Consider the following 20177-nt stretch of genomic DNA (forward strand, 5'->3'; position numbering starts at 1 on the left):
GCAGTTCTTCCATCACTGCAAGGGCCCTTTGTAGCCACAGTCACCTTCCTCCAGTGTCTACACACTTTGCCCCTGGCAAACACTAATCTGCTCTTCATCTCTGTAAAGTTGTCATTTCAAGAATGTTATATAGCTTTTTTTCCTCCCTGGCTGCTTGAGGGCTGGCCACCATCGTGAATGACACAGTAACTATCTGGACCAGAGAATTCATGACCACTAGACCACTTCAACAGAAACAGATGGTCAGCAACGTCCTTCACCCTGGGAAGGCAACAGTACGTAAGACAGAAATTCGGGAAAAACTAGCCAAAATGCACAAGACCACACCATATGTCATCTTCGTATTTGGATTCAGAACCCATTTCAGTGGTGGCAAGACAACTGGCTTTGGCATGATTTATGATTCCTTGGATTACGCAAAGAAAAATGAACTCAGACGTAGACTTGCAAGACATGGCCTGTATGAGAAGAAAAAGACCTCGAGGAAACAGCAAAAGGAACGCAAGCACAGAGTGAAGAAAGTTAGTGGGGCTGCAAAGGCCAATGTTGGTGCTGGCAAAGAGAGAGGTGGAGATTGGACGACAGGAGTGAAGATTCGTCAGTGACTATCAGTGGTGAGTGAGCAGATTTTTCACGAGAGGACTAATAAACTAAGAACTTAAAAAAAACAACAAGCAAACAAAAAATGGTATATAAATGGAATCACACAGTATGTAACTTTTCGGGATTGACTTTTTCATTAACATATTCTCGAGATTCATCCAGTTTGTTATCTGTATCATTGGTTCATTCCTTGTTCTTGGTGAGTAGAATCCCATATTATGGCTGGTACCTCAGTTTGTTTATCTAGTCACCCGTTGAAGGATGTCTGGGTTGTTTCCAGTTTGGGACTATTAAGAATAAAGCTTTTATAAACATTCATGTACGGGATTTTGTATGAACATTACTTTTAAAGTCTGGAAGAAATGTCCAAGAATGCAGTTGCTGGGTTGTATGGAAGTTACACATTTAGTTTTATAAGAAACTGCCAGGTAGTTTTCCAGAGGGGCTGTTGCTAGCATTTTATAATACATTCCCACCAGCAATGTATGAGTGATCCAATTTCTCCACACCTTCCCCAGTATCTGATGGTGTCACTATTTTTATTCTAGACATTCTAATAGGAGTGCAGAGGTATCTCATTATGGTTATAGCTCGCATTTCTTGATGGCTTATGGTATTGAGCATCTTTTCACATGCTTTTTGCAATCTGTATACCCTTTTTGGTGAAATCGATCTTCATGTCTTCTGCCCATTTTCTAATTGGCTTGATTTTTTTATTGTTGAATTTAGAGAGCTCTTCACATGTGCTGTATACAAGTACTTTATCGTATATGTGCTTTGAAAATATTTTCTTCCAGTTTGCAGCTTGTCTTTTAGTCCTCTTCACATGGCTTTTGCAGAGCAAAAGTTTTCCATTTTGATCAGGCCCAATTTGATTTTTCCTTTTACAGATCGTCTAAGAACTCTTTGCCTAGGCCTAATTTCCAAAGATTTTTGTCCTATTTTTTCCTATAAGTTTTATTTTGTTTTACCTTTAAATTCATGATCCATTTGGATTTAATTTTTGTATAAGGTGTGAGGTTTGGGTCTATGTTCATTTTTTGCCTATGGTCATCAGTTGCTCCAACACCATTTGTTGCAGAGGCTATCCTTCTTCCATTGGATTTATTTTGCCCATTTGCCTAAAATCATTTGGGCATATTTGTGTGATCCTCCTTAGGTGTTTAACCTTTTCAAGGATTTAACTCCAGGTCCCAGTATCCATTGTCTTAATTTCCTTTGAGATATATAAAAAGTGAATCATCATTTTGTAATGATACCAATATTGCAATTCACAGGGATTTTGCAACAATATCTAATTAAACCCTGTTCATCAAGTTACTTTCTGCCTTGTAGGTTATATCTGCCATATATCAAGCACGCTAGGATCAGCTGCTATGTTAAGCATTTTATATGTCTTAACCTCCTTTAATCTCCACAGTAACCTTGGAAGGGAAGAGCGAATATCATCCCCATTTTACAAATGTGGAAACTAAGGCTTTGAGAGGTCAAGTAGCTTGACCAAGGTCACACTCTTGGTGTCTCTTTACCTCCACATTACATCGACGGACATCTGTCGGAAGGCAGAGTTCAGGTAGTCAGAGGAGCTCTTTTTGGTCTGGGCTTTATATGCGAGGGAGGATCTTAACTCAGTAGGACCAGGGGGTAGCCTTCTGACTTGCAGAAGGAGGAAAAGAAGTTAGATATATTTGTTAGCACTTAGTGACGGGGCAGCTGAAGTTTAGAGAAGTTAGATAACTGGCCCAAAGTCACAGGATAGTTAGTCCAGGACTCAAAACCATGATGTTCTTATGATAGGCGAATTAAGCGTTCTTTCCCCAGACTAAGACCAAGCCCTCCACTTGTGCTGTGGAGCCCATCTCTTTCTCCCTCTTGGGGATCTGTCTCTTCACCAGTTATTGCCTGTCATCTACGGGGGTAACCTCTTCTTTTAGCTATGTCTTTCATCCAGCAATGAAAATGTAAAAATGTCCAAAAATCTTGTGTTTGAATATCCCTCCTCCTATCCTTAACTCAACTGCCTCTCAAGCTAATGAACTATCTTCTCTCCTACTCTCATAGCCATCCTTCTGGAAGGAGTTGTTTACATTCGATGTCTCTACTTGCTTGCTGCTCACTCGCTCCCCTCTCACTGCAGTCTGGCTTCTGTTCTCAACATTTCTCATATCATTTCTCGTATGCTGTTGTTATCAATGTCATCAATGACATCCTGGTTACTCAGCAGTGTTTCCTTTCTTATCTTCCTTGACTTCTCTGCAATAATCAATGCACTTGACTAGTACCTCCTCTCCTAAGTGTTTTTCCCTTGGCTTACAAGACATGATGTTCTTTTTTTTTTTCTCTCCTATTTTTCTCTCGTTCCTTGTCTCCTTTATAGGTTCACTGTCTTCCCACTTAGTCACATTGTATTATTATTTCAGTACGTTCAATCTATTATTTTGTTAAGGACTTTTGTGTTTCTGCTCATGAAGGATATTGGTCTGCAGTGTTTTTGTAATGTCTTTGCCTAGTTTTGGTATCATGGTAATACTAGCTTCATAAAGTTAATAAAAAAGTGTTTTTCCTCTTCTATTTCCTGGAAGAGATTGTGTAGAATTGGTGTTAATTCTTCCTTAAATGTTTAGTAAAGTTTTCCAGTGAAACTATCGGGGTCTGGACATTTATTTTTTTGGAGATTTAAAACCATGAATTTAACTTATTAATAGTCATAGGTCTATTCAAATTATATGTTTCATACTGAAGGAGTTGTGTTTTTTTCAGTGTGTTTTTCAAAGAACTTGTCTATTTTGTCTAAATTATCAAATGTGTGTGTCTAGAGTTGTCTGTAGTATGCCCTTATTATCATTTTGAAGTCTGCAGGACCTGTTATGATACCCCGTTTCATTCCTGATATTGATCATTTGTGTTTTTTCTCTATATATATATATATCTTTTTTGTCAGTCTTGTTAGGAGTTTGTCAACTTTATTGATCTTTGCAAAGAAATTTTTTTCATTGATTTTTGTTTTTTCTGTTTTTAAGTTCATCAATTACTGCTCTGCTCTTTTCCATCTTTTTGCTTGCTTGGGGTTTATTTCACTCTTTTTTCTAGGTTCTTGAGGTAGGAGCTTAGATTATTGATTTGAGATGTCCCTTTTTTTTTTCATATGCATTTAGTGCTATAAATTTCCCTCTCACCACTGCTTCAGCTGTATCTCACAGATTTGGGTATGTTGTATTCTTATTTTCATTTCGTTCAATGTATTTTTTTCTTCCCCTGTGACTTCCTCTTTGATTAATTATAAGTGGATTAATGAATTAACTCTGAGTGTGTTGTTTAGATTCTGTGTGTTCATAGATTTCTCTGTTATCTTTCTGTTATTGATATCTGGTTTGATTCCATTTTGCTCTGCGAGTACACTCTACATGATTTCAATTCTTTTAAATTTGTTGAGGTTTGTCTTAGATCCCAGGGTATATGTTCCATGGCCCCTTGAAATCAGATAATGTCAGTCCTTGGACTTTTTTCTCTTCCTCAAAAAAAATTTTTTTTGGCTATTCTAGTTCCTATATCTATATACCTAAATTTTAGAATTTGTTTTTTGACATCTACTGTATCTACTAAAAAGTTTTCTAGGATACATATTGTGATTGCTTTGAATCTACAGATCATTTGGGGAGATTTGACATCTTAACAATATTGTCTTTCAAACCATGGGCATAGTATATCAATCCGTTCTGTTAGGACTTCTTCCATTTCTTTATTTTTTTCAAAAATTCATTCATTTATCCATTCAACAATTCATTCATTCATTCCTTCAGTGTGGCAGACCCTGGGGATGAATGGTGAATAAAACTGATGAGACCTCTGCCCTCGGGGAGACAGACAGCAAATAATGACAGTAGGACCAGGAGGGACACACAAAGGATGGGTATCCCATCCAGTAGGGGGCTACAGGGGAAGGCGATGGAGTGGGGAGGACATTGAAGGCCTCCATGAGGAAGAGTCATCCAAGCTGGGACCTGAAGGACAGATAGGTAAGAGTTAGCCAAGTGAAGGGGATAGGGCATCACAGGTAGAGGAAGTAGAGAGTTCCAAGGCTTTTTTCTAACTTTCAGCCCCATTATGGGCAATCTGGTGTCACGGGACACCAGCCTTTGGGGTGGGGAGAGCCCTTAGGGACTAGTTTTCAGAGAGCAACTCTGAAGCCATGTAGATGTAGTAGTGCATCAAATGTTAGGAGGACATGGATTCAGTCTAGTCTGGATGGTTGATGGGGTGTTAGGAACAGAAAAGACGGCTGTTAGCGTGTGTATGTGTGTCCCCATCTGTCTTAGGGAGGGGGGTGGATATTGAGTTTGGAAAGGTAAATTGGAAAAGACTTGGGAAGCCTTGAATGCCAAGTTAACAAGTTGGAACATTATCCTGAAGGTTGTATGCCAGAGCTCTGAAAGGTTAGATCTGTTTTACAGAGAGGAAGCTGGCTATAATGTGAGAATGGACTGGACAACTGACTTAACCCTTGTCTCTTCTAGAATGTAAGCTCCATGGGAGGAGGGACTGGATATGTTTTGCTCACCTTTGAATCCTCAGCACAGTACCTCGCACATGGTAGAGCCTCAATAAATATTGGTTGAAAAAATAATGAATGAAGTTGCTGCAAGTGTCCAGGCAAGAGATGGTACAAGGCTAAACTATGCAGTGACAAGTTTCATGTGCTATTAAGGAGATAAGACCCACAGGACCAGGTAATCAAAAGGTACATAAACTACTTAGTACTGGCTCTAGCACAGGATAAACATTTACTAAGTGGTAGCTGTTAGTATCTATTGCTACTTCACGTAATAGGAATTAAAGCTGAGAAAATTTAAGTATTTCTTTGTTCATTTAGAAATAACATTTTTAAGAAAAAAACTATTTTCCAAAACAAAAATAATTGAGAAGAGTGACATTGTTTTATATCTTTACAAATTTCTTTAACATCTGGCTTAATAGAAGACGTCTGGATTTTCCTACCTGTTTCTCCACTCTATTGTGGTATCATATGTCATGTAGCTTCTTGAAAACTCCCCTGTACCCTCATAAAAGAAAACAAACAAACAAATAATACCTTAGTATTATTAAGAAAGTAGTCTTGATCTAGTAGATTGCCTTAAAGGCTCTCAGGAACCCTCAGCAATCTGGGGGCTGCTGTTCTAGGGCACATATCTGACAGGGTAATTTCTGAGTCATAGGCGGTGCGTGTTTTTAACCTTATTAAATAGTTCCAAATTGCTCTCTAAAGTGGTCATAGCAATTTATGCAATCAGCAGCAGTGTTTGGAAGTTCTAGTTTCTCACACTTGAGTCAAAATTTGGTATTATCAGACTTTAAAAAATTTACCAGTCTGAGGGGTATTTTTTAAATTTGCATTTTCCTGAATATTAGTGAGGTGGAACATATTTTTCATAAGTTTAATCAGGTTTCCTCTTCTGTGAATTCCCTGTTTTTATTTTTTGTACATTTTTTAGTGTATTTGTTTTTTTCAGTATTGATTAATAAGAGTATTTAATGTATTTCTCATATATTGTATTCCTTTGTCAGAAATAAGTGTTTTAAATACTTCTTCCACAAATATGGAAGAACGCTTGACATTTGTTTTTTCCCAAGATGACTTTTGATGCACAGAACATTTTAATTTTAATGGAATCAAAATTATCAATTTTTTTTACAGGTTATGCTTTTTGTCTTACTTATTTCATTCTTCCTTACCCAGAAGTTATAAAAAATGTTTTTATACATTTTCTTCAGCGTTTTAAAGATTTATACGATCTGAAGAAACAGGTACTAGACTTATCAAGGGGGATCACTTCATAACATATAAATGTCTAACCACTACACTGTACACCTGAAACTAATATAAAGTAATATTGAATGTCAACTATAATATAAATAAATAGTCACGGGGACGTATAGTAGAGCATAGGGAATATAGTCAGTAATATTGTAATAACTGTACAGTGTCAGATGGGTAGTAGACTTATTGGGGTTATCACTTTGTGAAATATATAAATGTCTAATCACTATGTTGTTTTGTACACTTTAAACTAATACAAATTTTTGTTTTAAAAAGAGTTTTAAAGATTTTATTTTCCTATTAAGTTCTTTAATCTGCCTGAAAATTGACAGATTTTTGGTATGATGTTAGGTAAAGACATAATTTTATATTTTTATCTTTTATATGAAGATACCCAGTTGTCCTAGGATAATATAGTAAATGCACCATCATTTCCCCCCCATATATGTGGGGAGCTGTTTCTAGATTCTCTAATTTGTTCCATTAGCCTGAATTCCCTCACTTTGTTTTTCTTTTTCAAAATATCTTGCTTGTTCTAACCTTTTACTCTTAAAAATTTATTATGGGATAAATAATACATACAAAAGAATATATAAATTGTTCATGTACAGTTTAAATTCTAAAATGAACACCTAACGTACCTTGGAAGCCCCTGTAAATCTCTAGCCAATCACATCATTTTTCATCCCCCAAAGACCACAGGTAAACACTGTTCTTAATGTTAGGTTAGTCATTCACCTGCTTGTCGTTATAGCTTTACTGTTTATGTATCCCCACCATGTATTGTTTAGTGTTGCTTGTTTCTTACATTAATGGAATGACATCATGTTTTCTCCATGTTTTCTCTTGTGACTTGCTTTTTTCGCTTATTACGTCCCAGAAATTCAGCTTTGTGAGCTACATGTAATTATAATTTATTTTTATGACTGCACAGTATCCCATTGTATGACTATACAACTTAGTACCTACTAATAGACACTTAAGTAATTGTTTCAGGTTTTTGCACATTTCAAACAGTGCTACAATGACTATTCTTTTATATGCCTCTAGATGCACATAGGAAACTTTCTCCAAGCTGTCAACAGATGGTTGTTGGCACCAATTCAAGGCCAATAGGAATTCTCGATTTGGGGTGCAGTGAAGAAGGAAACTTTATTCAGTGCAAACAGCTCAGTCATGAAACAGCATGGCTGTGGAACAGTACAGTTGTGAGGCGGCCCTGGAGCAAGGCTCCTCTCCAGCTGCACAGTTCTGGTCTGCTCTGGTTTGCTCCACATGCTCTGGTCCACCACACTCTGTCCTGCTCCACCCATGTCCGCTCCAGGGAGAAGTCTTTGGTGTTTCAGGTCCAGCCAGGAAAAACACAGGCTTCATTCAGTCTTAGTTGGAAAGGGAAAGTGCACTCCCCTGAGCCAGGGGGAACTAATTTATGTAGAGAGAAGTCCCTGCCCCTGGCCCCTGATTGGTCTGTCTTCATGTGAATGAGCACTCCAAGTCCTTACAGTTTGATTGGGCCAAAAAGCACTGTCCTGATTGGTCAGAATGGAGCTGCTCCAGTGGGTTGGTGAAGATGCTAATAGAAATATAACTGTGTTGCTCCAATTGGAAAGGGAACATCTCAGTCCTATTGGTTGAAATAGGATTCCAGGAACTCCTTAATAAGAGCTGATTCCGATGGCAGGAGCACAGTGCAGGCAGGCAGTTTAGTGCAGGAGGCAGAAAGCTCAGTGCAGGCTTCTCCCTGAAGTATGGTTTGTGTGAGAGGTCGCTGTTTAGAAATGGATGCTAGGCTCTGGTTTTTGGTTTGTTCTTTTTTTCTTTTCTTTTTTTTTTTTGGTTTGTTGTTGGAGCATTGTTAGCCACCAGGAGCCCTTCTTGGTAGGTATCTTCTTTCTCAGCGTTTACAAAACCAAGGAATACAATTGCTGGGTTATAGGGTAACGGCATAACAATTTCGGCAGATAATGTCAAACTTTTCCAAAGTACTTGTTACATGACTCCCAGCAAGTCCCTGCTGCTCCACCTCTTGTTAACAAATTCTCTTACTTTTTCACCTTTGCCAATTTGGTAGGTATAAAATATATCCCATTTTAGTTTTAATTTACATTTTCTTTATTAAAATGTCTTAAGCATATGTTTATATATTTATGGACCCCGTGCAGTTTGTTTCCTTCAAAATGTGTCTTTTGTCCAGTTTTTTAATTAGGGTATAATTTTCTTATTGATTTTTGAAGTTATTTATGTATTTAGATATTAATACTTTATTAGCTTTATATACTTAAATATCTGATTCCAGCATGTGGCTTGTCTTTGTTACTTTTTAGGGGTTCTTTTAATGAACAGAAGTTCATAGTTTTGATGCAGTTGAGCTTATAATAAGCTCAATATTTGCTTCTCTAATCCAAGGTCATAAATTTGTGCCCCTGTATGGGGTCTCCTAAATATTTTGTACTTTTGCACTTTACATTTAAGTCTTCACTTCATCTCCATCTGGAAGTGATTTTCATGTGGTATGAGGTAAGCATTTCTTTTCTTTTTTCAATATAAACTGTTCTCCCAGAACCAATTATATTATATAGTCTATCCTCTTCAATGATCTGTAATTCCTTCTCTGTCATCAATCAAAATACTGTGTACATGTGCATTTATGGACTCTATTCCAATGGACTATTTGTCTACTCATGAATTAAAAACCACAGGGTCTAAATACTATAGTTTTCCTCTTGAATTATTTTTATTAGGAAGATGAAATGTAAAAGAAACACATACATAAAATTATTTTTAGGCATCAATGTAACATCAGGTAGCAATTTTCTCATCTTACAATTCCTTAGTTATTACTTAAGTATTATCAGAAGTGAATCATAAGCACGCAGCATTTATAGCACATTATTCCTGTTGATTACTATGAATCTTGGTATCTGGCAGAGTTTATTCTCCTATCTGGATCATTTCCTTTTGGAATGTCTTGGCTACTTTCGGCCCTTTGTTTTTCAGCATAAATTTTAGAATTAGGTTGACATATTATGCAAAAATAAAGCAAAACAAAACAAAAAACAAAAAAAACCTTGGGTATTTTATTGGAATTGCACTTAATATATAGATCCATTTGGGGAGAAAATTGGTATTTTTAAAATACTGAATCTTCAACGCAAGATCATGATATGTTTCTCCATTTGTTTATGTATTTTAAAAGAGTTTTTAATAAAGTTGTACAATTTTCTTCATAAAAGGCTTGCATATAATTTGTTAGATTTATTATAAAAAGTTTTATTTTTGAAATAATTTAAATGGTATTTTTTAACAGCATAGACTTTATTTTTTAGAGCAGATTTAGGTTTATAGAAAAATTGAGTGGAAAGTGCAGAGAGTACATATGTACCCTAACCTATCTCCCCCTTCCCTTACAGGTTCCCCTGTTACTAACATTTGCTATGATTGATGAGCCAATATCCAAACATTATTATTAACTAGAGCTCATAGTTTACATTAGGGTTTACACTTTGTGTTGTACATTCTATGAGTTTTGACAAATGTATAATGATACATATTTACCATTACAGTATCATACAGAATAGTTTCACTGCCCTAAAAACCCCCTGTGCACTACCTATTAATACTGATTGATTGTGAGTCCCAGGCTCTGTGTTTTGGGGGCAGCAGGCAATTTCAAGTACATCCCAGTATTTACCAGAAAGTAGCACCAACCACGTAAGTCATTTTTTTCTTGAAAGAACACTTTTATATCAACTGACAGATGGTCAGGAGGGTTCATTCGGTGTGGTGGACAGCTTCTCATATTTTTGCCATCTCAACTAAGATATCAGTTGGATTAGCCCAGCCCAGGCGTTTATTTGCTTATTTTCAAGGTCTGGACTTGCTGGCTCAGCGTGGTATTTACTTTGTCCCCTTGGAGGCACTGTACATACTGAGCAATTTTCCTCTTTGACAATGATTACTTGGAACACATTGGATGTTGCGGTCTCAAAAAGTCACTGGTACTAAAGATAGTTGTTATTTGCAGTATAGAGGCTAGACCTTGATCGAGATCAGCCAGATGCCCCAGAGCCTACCACTGTGACACTCGGAGACCTCTCTGAGCTTCCCTTACAAGCTTGGTAGCAGTGCCTTCTTGGCAGTGCCTTTCCCCAACTCTCCAAAGCACAGCTCCTCCTCACACGAAACCCGGGCTGCTGCAGCCCGGGAGGACCTTTATAAAGACCAGCGTGGGGTTGGGTATCAGGAAACTGCACACAGAGGATTGTTCTTGAGGACGTTCTTTAGGTCATCCAGCAAATATTCGTTGAGTGCCCATTTTGTGCCAGGCAGTGTGCTAGGTTATTGAAATACGTCAAGGAATAAAGCAAAGGTTCTTCCTCCCTAGAACTTACATTCTTGCAGGGGAGGGCAGATAAGCATGATCCAGACATGAATTTTATGCCAGTGTATTGGAAGGTGATGCATGTTTATAAAAATGAAAAAGTAAAATAGGGTGAGATTGGTTGAGAGTACGGTGTATGTGTGGGGGGGATGTGGTGAGGTTTGGCAGGATACTGTATTAGTTAGGATGGTGTGGTTAGGCCTCATTGAGAAAGTGACGTTTAAGCAAAGACTTGAAAGAGGTGAGGGAGTTAATCTTATGAAATGCTAGGGAAAGAGCATTCTAGGAAAAGTGAACCATCAATGCAAAGGAACTGAGGTAGTAGTGAGAAACACATGTTTGAAGAACACCAAGGAGACCAATGTAGCCGGAACAAAGAGAGCAAGGAAAGTGACAGAAGAGGATCAGACAGACAGGTAATAGGTAAAGGAACCAGAGAGTATGAGGCCTTATAGGACATTTTAAGGACTTGGAGTTTTCCTCTGAATGAAATGGGGAGCAAGGGAGTGACTTGATCTGATTTAACATGTTAGAAGGATTTCTTTGGCTGCTGTGAGAATGTACTCTAGGGCTCAAGGGCCAAAGCAGGGAGACCATTTAGAAGGGTAATTCAGTAATCCAGGTAAGAGATGAGGGTGTATTGGATCAGGTTGGTAGCAGTGGAGCTGGTGAAAAGTGGTAGGATTTTGAATTTTTCTGAAGGTAAAGACATCAGAATTTGCTGAAAGATTGTTGTGGCATGAGAGAAGTGACAAGTTTGATGCACATATTTTTGTCATGACCAACTAGAAATATATAATTGCCATCCAAAAAGAAAGGGAAAGTCATGGATGGGTAGGTAGGTTGGAGAAAAAGATCAATACAGTTTTAGACATGTTGAGTTTGAGATATCTTAGATACTCAGATATCTAACTCACGCGGAGCCCTGTGTGTGGATGTTTATAAAGGCTTTATTCATAACTTTCAAAGCTGGAAACAACTCATAGGGGTTTCACCAGACAAAAGGATGAACACATTGCGCTACATTCATACAATGAAATATTATACAGCAATGAAAAGGAATAAATTATTAATAGACACAGCTACATTGATGAATCTCAAATGCATTGTGCTAAGTGAAAAAAGCCAGACTCAAGTGGCTACATACTGCATAATTCCATTCATATAACATTCTGCAAGAAGTGAAAACTAAAGGAACAGAAAATAGATCAATAGTTATCAAAGAATGGGGATGTTGGTAGGGGCTGACTACACAGGGGACCAAGGGAATTTTTAGGGGTATTGACAGTGTTCTATATCTTGACTGTAGTGATTGTTACACAACTAATGTGTTCATCAAATCTCACAGAACTATATACTAAAAAGGGTGAATTTTGTCATATGTAAGTTATACTTAAACAAAATATATAAAATACTATATAGCCCATTCTTCAGGTAGCTGGAGTAAAACATATATTAGTTGAATGAAAATAAATGAATCAATGAACATGAGGCAGTGTTTGTAGTAAAGAAGAGCAGTTATCTTTTGTGAATCAAGTTTCTGTTCCCTGGTCCCGTATAAAGTAATGAAGACTCTTTATTTCAATTCCAGGTGCTAGTACCTGAACGTGGTGACCAATCCTGGCCGCTACTGTCAAATGCACAATATGTGAGCATTTGTCAGTATCGGTATGATGAATGTTTCTTGGGTCTGTTCCTTCCTACTGTGGAGTTTGTAGCTGTGTTTCACGTATGGAAGAGGGCAGCTTTGAGCTGTGCCTCAATGGGAAATGGAAATTACTGGAAGGAATTTTAAAATTTGGCTATTGTACGGATTTAACCAAATGGTGTGGTTTTTTTTCTGAACAGTTTGCTCCAGTTTGCATCTGTGGGTTTTTGTTTAGAGAGTAGCTGTATAGAATTATAGCTCCCAGCCTCAGACTTCCAGATTCTATCTTTGCATATTCTGAAATCAGTCAATGTTATTTTAGAGTCTTGCTGTTTGAGGGTTCCCTCAAAGCTCTTATGGGGCCCATGAAAAGGAAACAGGCTGCCTTGGCCTCTGCTCTCCTGCTCTGTTGTGATGTTGCAAAGTTCCAAGCAAACCAGAATTATGCTGCCTTGACAGACACAGAGGAAGGCTCAACATCTGTCCCAGCTCCTTGGAGCTCCCTGTTCTCATTATTAGCTTTGATAGAAACTTCCAGCGGGCCCTAGCTAGACAATAGTCCATGAGCCATTGCCATTAGATGGATTACAGCCACAAAAACTAGCCTTGGACTGTGAGCTGCCTATAGCTTATCTTAATGCCACAGGAGCTTTGAAATGAGTGTCTCTAATTAGCCAGACATATGGCTTAGCTGCGTACATGAGCCCTACCAAACACAGTTAATCAAAGTTTATGGGCTTGTTTCCATTCAGCCACCAGTCTCATCTGCCCCTTCCCACCTCTATACCATTGCTGTTGCTGTTCCCTCCACCTGGAATATTCTCTTGCTTCCAGCCCTTTCGGGTATGCCTGCTGAAATTACCCCATTCTTATAAGGCCAAATCCCCGTCCCCTCTCCTCTGGGATGCCCTCCGGAAACTGTCTTGGAACACTTCCTCCCTCTGTTGACCCTCCTGAGTGATACATGTGTCCCTGTCTTAATAATCTTTCTAGACCACACGTGATGGGAGGATCTTTATCCCACAGGCAGGCTTTAGTCATCCCTGTACCAGTTCGCCACTCCCCTTCCTGTACCCGCTACGCCACACTTCATCTCTGGATCTCCATGGTGCCCGGCTCAGAATGGGCAATCAGAAAATGTTTGCCGACATGGAAAGCCAAAAGTCGGAATGAACAAATGATTGAAAGCTGCTCTCCACATTAGCTCCTGGGAAATCAGACAAGTTTCGAGTGTATGCCGTGTGGCATCCAAATCTAATATATCTTTAAGTGTTTAGAATTTCAACATATAAACCCCAGTTACAGACTTCAAAACTCTATAGATTTCTTCCATCTCCATGTAGAAATTAAAAAAACAAAAAACACTTCAGCAAACAAAAATGAATGTCTGCTTGAATTTGAGAAACATGTGGATTCTGATTGTTTAAAGAAAACTTCAAAGCAGAAGGGAAGTGAGCAGTATTTAATTTAAAGAGTTCATTTGATTACAGGTGGGAGACACTGTTCCCTGTGTAAATGGCAGCAAAAGCCTGCATTGTCAATTAGAGAAAGAAACACAAATCTGGAAGTTGAATCCATGCCTCATTTGATTTGAAACCTGAATTATTTACTGTTGAGATTTATATAAGATTAGATCTCTCTGCTTAAACACTAAATCAAGCTTAACAGGAAGCGATATTGCAAATAAACAATGTTCTCTCAAATGGTGCTTTTAATACTTTCATTAAAAAGGAAATCTCACTGAGCTTTTTATTGCAGACATTGATGGCTCTATAAATTTTGATGAGCCATGTGCTAGAATTCGTGCACCTTTAATAAGAGAAGGTATTCCTTGCTGACTTATGGATGCAGCAGGGCTTACAGAGCACTGGCTTAGCACCCAAGAAGGTCTGGGTTCCAGTCTCATTTCTGCTACCGACTGGGGCAAGTCCGTTCTCCCTGGGCCTTACTTTCCACATCTAGAGAGAATTGAATTATGGTTTTATTTTCTTTCAATGAACCTTGGGTAATGAAGTAAAGATAGTTAAGTTGCAGTTCTCCCACTGTTTTATGTCATTGTTCATTGTTTAGTTTATTTACAACCACAGCCTATAGTTTCTAAGAACTTAACAACTTAAAAGACGGACATGGTGTCAATATTTTAAAAATGTTTCTGGCATTTCATATGTCTGGATGCATTAACCTTCTTATCATTGTGATGATTCAGTGTTAAAGTCAAACAAGAATATGTCAAACTTCTGTCAGTTTCCTCACTTGCATTTGTTACTATGGAAAAACATTGTCGAACATATTATATTAAAGCAACATCCCTTTGTTTAACTTCCTCATTCTTCATTTGAACCTATCATAGCTTCCACTGTTGAATGAATGCTTCTGCCACATTTTGGCAGTGAGGGTCAAGAAGGTGCAGGCCTCAAAGCATACTGGGAAATTAGGTTGCCAGCACTCGGAATCTGGCCATTACACCACTAACGTTTGTTCGTTACCCCAATCATGGATGCCTACGAGAGATCATTCGTGGACCTTGGTACAACATATAACACTCTTCTGTGTTGGGGCTGGTGCAAAGGGCGAACTACACGTTGTTGAAGCAGAGGCAATGAATTATGAAGACAGTACAATTAAAGTAACACTGGCAACTTTGAAAATTCTGTACATACAATGGTTTCCCTTGGGGGCTTTGAAGTACCACCATCTGTGGTCTGACGATGGAAGTGTGGTTCAGGGCCTGTGCATATTAGTGGACAACCACTTAGTAGCCGTGGATGAAGATGCAGAGTCAAAAGACGACGAGGAGGAGCATGTGAAACTCCTAAGTATATCTGGAAAGTGTTCTGCCCCCGGAAGTGGCAGCAAGCTTCCATGGGAGAAAGTCAAACTTGTTGCTGATGACGATGATGAGGAAGAAGCTGAAGAAAAAGCTCCAATAAAGGATTGACTCTGGGTGGTGAATACACAATGGGATTTATAGATGATGTGTTACAGAATTGTACACCTGAAATCTATGTAATTTTACTAACAACTGTCACCCCAATAAATTTAATTAAAATAAATTAAAAAATTATATAGTAAATGAAAAAAAAAAAAAAAAAGAAAGAAAGAAAGAAATCTGTATGAGACACTCCGGCCAAAAATGCACAAAAATCAAACCAGAATGGAAAAGACTCAAAACCATCAACACCACGATCAAAAGGTCAAGAATCCAAAAAACAGGGAAAAGAAACCCTCCTAAAACACTGAAAGGACCTAGCTCTGAAGAAGACATTAAAGCAAAAATGCAAGCAAGTATAGAAAAAGGTGGTTCTCTTCCCAAAGTGGAAGCCAAGTTCATCAATTATGTGAAGAATTGCTTCTGATGATTGACCAGGAGGCTGTTCAAGATCTCTGGCAGTGGAGGAAGTCTCTTTAAGAAAATAGTTTAAACAGTTTGTTAAAAATTTTCCGTCTTATTTCATTTCTGTAACAGTTGCTATCTGGCTGTTCTTTTTATAATGCAGAGTGAGAACTTGCCCTACCGTGTCTGATAAATGTTGTCCAGGTTCCATTGCCAAGAATGTGTTGTCCAAAATGCCTGTTTAGTTTTTAAAGATGGGAACTCCACCCTTTGCTTGGTTTTAAGTATGTATGGAATGTTATGATAGGACATAGTAGTAGTGGTGGTCAGACAAATGGAAATGGTGGGGAGACAAAAATATACATGTAAAATAAACTCAGTATTTTAATAAAGTAAAATAAACAGGTGGAGAGCCAGGGCAATCCTTTAAATGGGGGCAGCAAGTTTGCTCTTCAAAGAAACAGTATGTTTTGAGTGTTGTCATTTCTGACGTGCATCTTATACAAGCAAAACTTCATTTTCTGTCTTTCATTTCATGATAGACACTGGAATATCAAAATGCATCAGGTTGAGTTTTTAGAACAATCAGAACATCTAATTATCTAATGACTGTGCCACTGGAATCTGGTCATCCAGTTACAGTTGGCAAACAGAAACAGTTGTTAGGGAAAGGGTGAATATGATCTGGATATATGTAAGAGAAGGAAAGGCATTCTAGTGGGTGGGATACATAAATACATGTAGAGGGCAGTGGAGAGATGAGAAGAGGACGTATTGCAATGACAGTGGCAGTGAACCCAGATTCAGACGTAGACTCAAATCTAAGCTCTCTACCTCTTAATACTGTGTGACCTTGGACAAGTCTCTTAACTTCTCAGAGCCTCAGTTTCTTTTCTTTAAAGTGAGGGAAGAAACATAAGAGTCTTATCTTATGGAAGAAGGTACGGGGTCATACATGTTGAGTCCCTGATACAGTGCAGAGCACACAGTGCTCAATAAGTGGTGGCTTTTATAGGCAGAGACAAGTGGGCTCAGGGAAGGAGAAGAAACAGCCAAGATTGAAAGGATTTAACCCAAGTTCTATCCGAACATTTTGAAGTTCAGACTAGCCCTGGAGGCAGGAATTCTGGGTTATACATTTAACCTCTCTTCACCTCAGTTTCCTCATCTGCTAAATGGAGATTCTTTTTAAAAATTGAGATATAACTCACATACTATAAAAGCCACCCTTTTGAAATATGCAATTCAGTGTTGACAGTATATCCCCAGTTTTGAAACCATCGTTACAATCAATTTCAGGATATTTTTATCAACCCAAAAGGAAACCCATACCCATGAGTGGTTAGTCACCATTTTAAAACCATATTTCCAATTTCTACAAAAAATAATAATGGGATATTGATTGGGGTTGTGTTGAATCTGTAGAACAATTTGGAAAGCTTGGCATCTTATCAATATTGGGTCTTCAGACCAATGAGCAAGGGCTATTTCTCCATTTATTTAATCCTTTAATTAGCAACATTTTATAGTTTTCAGTGCATGGGCCCTTCACTAATTTTGTTAAACTTTTCTCAATTTATCTTATTTTTAGATGCTATTGTAAAGTTCTATTTCGATATCTGATCATTGATACCATATGAACATAAAACTGTGTATATTGATCTGGTAATCTGCAACATTGCTAAACTCATTATTAGTTTTAGTAGCATGTTATCCGTGAATAAAGGTAATTTTACTTTTTCCTTTCCAGTCGGATGCCTTTCATTTCTTTTTCTTGTCTAATTGCCCTGTTGAATATAAATGGCGAGGGTGGACATTCTTATCTTGTGCCTGATCTTAGAGGAAAAGCATTCAGTTTTTCCCCATTAAGTATAATGTTAGCTGTGATGTTTTTGTACATTACTTTTATTGCGTTGAGGAACTTCTGTTTCTAGTTTGAGTGTTTTTATCATGAAAGGATGTTGGATTTTGTCAAATGCTCTTTCTGTGTCTATGATCGTGTGGGTTTTTTTTCCTTTAATCAATTAATATGGGATACTACGTTGATTGATTTTTGGATGTTAAGCCATCGCTACATTCCAGGGATAAATTGCACTTGGTCATGGGGTGTAATTTTTTTATAGGCTGCTGGATTCAATGTGCTAGTATTTTGTTGAGGATTTTTGTGCCTATATTCATAAAGGCTATTGGTCTGTAGTTTTCTTTTCCTGTAATGTCTTTGGCTTTGGTTTCACAATAATATGAGCCTCAAATAATGAGTTTTAAAGTGGTCTCTCCTCTTCTATTTTTTGGAATAGTTTGTGAAGAATTGGTGTTAATTCTTTAAATGTTTGGTTGAACTGAACAGTGAAGCCATCTGGGCCTGAAATTTTCTCTCTGGAATATTTTTATCTACAAGTTCAATTTCATTCATGTATAAAGGGCTGTTTGGACTATGTATTTCTTCTCTTCTGTCCCCTCCTCTCCCTCCTCCTCCTTTTACTTACTGTTACTGGTTTATAATAAAGGTTACAGCTCAGAAAGAGCCAAAAAGAAGAGATGCATAGTGCAAGGTATGGACGAAGGGGCATGGAGCCTCCATGCCTTTTTCACTGTGAGCCAACCTGGAAGCTCCCCAAGCCGCTTTATTTAGGGGTTTTTTTGGAGGTTCTATTATGTAGGCATGATTGATTAAATCATTAGTCATTGGTGATTCACTCAATCTCCAGTCCCTCACCTCTCCTCAAAATCAAGTCAAGGGTGGGGGCCTGCCCCGGCCCGGTGGCTCAGGCGTTTAGAGCTCCATGCTCCTAACTCCGAAGGCTGCTGGTTCGATTCCCACATGGGCCAGTGGGCTCTCAACCACGAGGTTGCCAATTCAATTCCTCAGCCCCAGGTTCAGTTGCTGTTGGGGATGGTGGGCTGCACCCCCTGCAACTAGCAACAGCAACTGAACCTGGAAGCTGAGCTGCGCCCTCCACAACTAAGATTGAAAGGACAACAACTTGACTAGGGAAAAAGTCCTGGAAGTACACACTGTTCCCCAATAAAGTCCTGTTCCCCCTTCCCCAATAAAATCTTTTTTTAAAAAAATTGCCTCATGCTATAATAACATGCCCAAACTTAAAAAAAAAAAAAGTCAAGGGTGGGGCTAAAAGTTGTTCAGGAAAGCGGCTTCTTTCCTGAAGCTATCTAGGGACCCACCAAGAGTCACCTCATTAACATAAACTCAGGTATGGTTAAAGTGTATTTCTTCTGGAGTGAGCTTTGGTATTTTGGTCTTTCAGAAAATTTGTCCATTTCATACAAGATGTCACACTTACTGGCATATGTTGTTCACAGTATTTTCTTATCATTTTATTATTTGTAGAATCTGTTGTGATGCCACCTTTTTTTGTTTCTGATATCAGTTATTTGTGTTCTCTGTCAGAGGAGAGCATTTTGTTCTCATTTGTCAGGCTAGAGGTTTATCAATTTCATTGTTCTTAAAGAATCCTCTTGGTTTCATTGATTTTCTCTATTGTTTTTCTGTTTTCTATTTCATTGATATTGTTTTGGTCTTTATTACTACACCTATTCTTCAGAGGGTTTAATGTACTTTTCTTTTTATAGACTCTTAAGGGAGAAGCTGAGATGAGTTTGAGGTATTCCTTTTCAAATACAGGCATTTAGTAACATGAATACACCTGTAAGTCCTGCTTTGGTGGCATCACATAAATTCTGTTGTTTTCATTTTCATTCTGTTTTAAATATATTCTAATTTCTCTTTGATTTTTTTCTTTTTCCCATGAGATATTGGGGAATATATTATTTACTTTTCAAATATTTGGCGATTTTCCAGATATCTTTCTCTTATTGATTACAAATTTAATTCCATTGTGGTCAGAGAATAAACTTTGCATGATTTGAATACTTCTCAATTTATTGAGACTTGCTTTGTGAGCACAATATTATATCTATCTTGGTAAATGCCCCAGGTGTACTTGAAAAGAATGTGAATTCTGCTATTACTGGGATTGTTCTATCAATGTCAATTAGGTTAATTGAATTGGTTGTGTAGTTCAAAATTTCTATATCTTTACTGATTTTCTGTCTACTTGGTGTTTTTTTTTCACTTACTGAGAGATGGGTATTGAAATCTCAGACTATGCTGGTGGACTTGTTCGTTTCTCCTTGCAGTTCTATCCGTTTTTATTTCATGTAGTTTGAAACTCTGCTATTAGGAACAAACTGTTTAGAATGTTTGGTTCTTTTGATTAATTGGCAACTTTATTATTATGAGATGACTTCCTTACCTTTGATAATATTATTTCCGCTGAAATCTTCTTTGTCTGGTATTAATATAGCCACTCTGGCCTATGGTTAACTCCATCATCTCTTTCCTACAGGGACAAAACCCAGATGAGGGACACACTCT

At 37.9% G+C, this 20177-nt stretch overlaps 2 pseudogenes; both read left to right on the forward strand.

The window, feature by feature from the left end:
* The first annotated feature begins 158 nt into the window (after positions 1-158).
* On the forward strand, positions 159-919 carry LOC109434364 (small ribosomal subunit protein eS24; annotated as a pseudogene).
* Positions 920-9677: 8758 nt separating this feature from the next.
* Positions 9678-18615, forward strand: LOC109434371 (nucleophosmin; annotated as a pseudogene).
* Positions 18616-20177: the final 1562 nt, after the last annotated feature.

This window comes from Rhinolophus sinicus, chromosome X (genome assembly GCF_036562045.2).
Source record: "Rhinolophus sinicus isolate RSC01 chromosome X, ASM3656204v1, whole genome shotgun sequence".
Taxonomy (NCBI): Eukaryota; Metazoa; Chordata; class Mammalia; order Chiroptera; family Rhinolophidae; genus Rhinolophus; species Rhinolophus sinicus.